Raw genomic sequence first — 230 nt, forward strand, 5'->3', positions numbered from 1 at the left:
ATGCTATTTGTGGAACAATATTTCAAATTAATGTTAATGATAAAACACARTTAGAAGTAGAAAATTATTGGATGGAAGCATAAACATCTACATAGTGGGAAAMAACAAAAACATGCACATCAAATGTGCCCCAGTCTTTTCAGAATAAAGGGAAAATTTATAGCTACTGTAAATAAAAACTATGGAAGAAAAGACTAATGTAAAAGCAAATATTGCATCCAAGTACTTGT

This window comes from Malurus melanocephalus, unplaced genomic scaffold (assembly GCF_030028575.1).
Source record: "Malurus melanocephalus ecotype Western Australia unplaced genomic scaffold, MMel_1.1 scaffold_151, whole genome shotgun sequence".
Lineage (NCBI taxonomy): Eukaryota > Metazoa > Chordata > Aves > Passeriformes > Maluridae > Malurus > Malurus melanocephalus.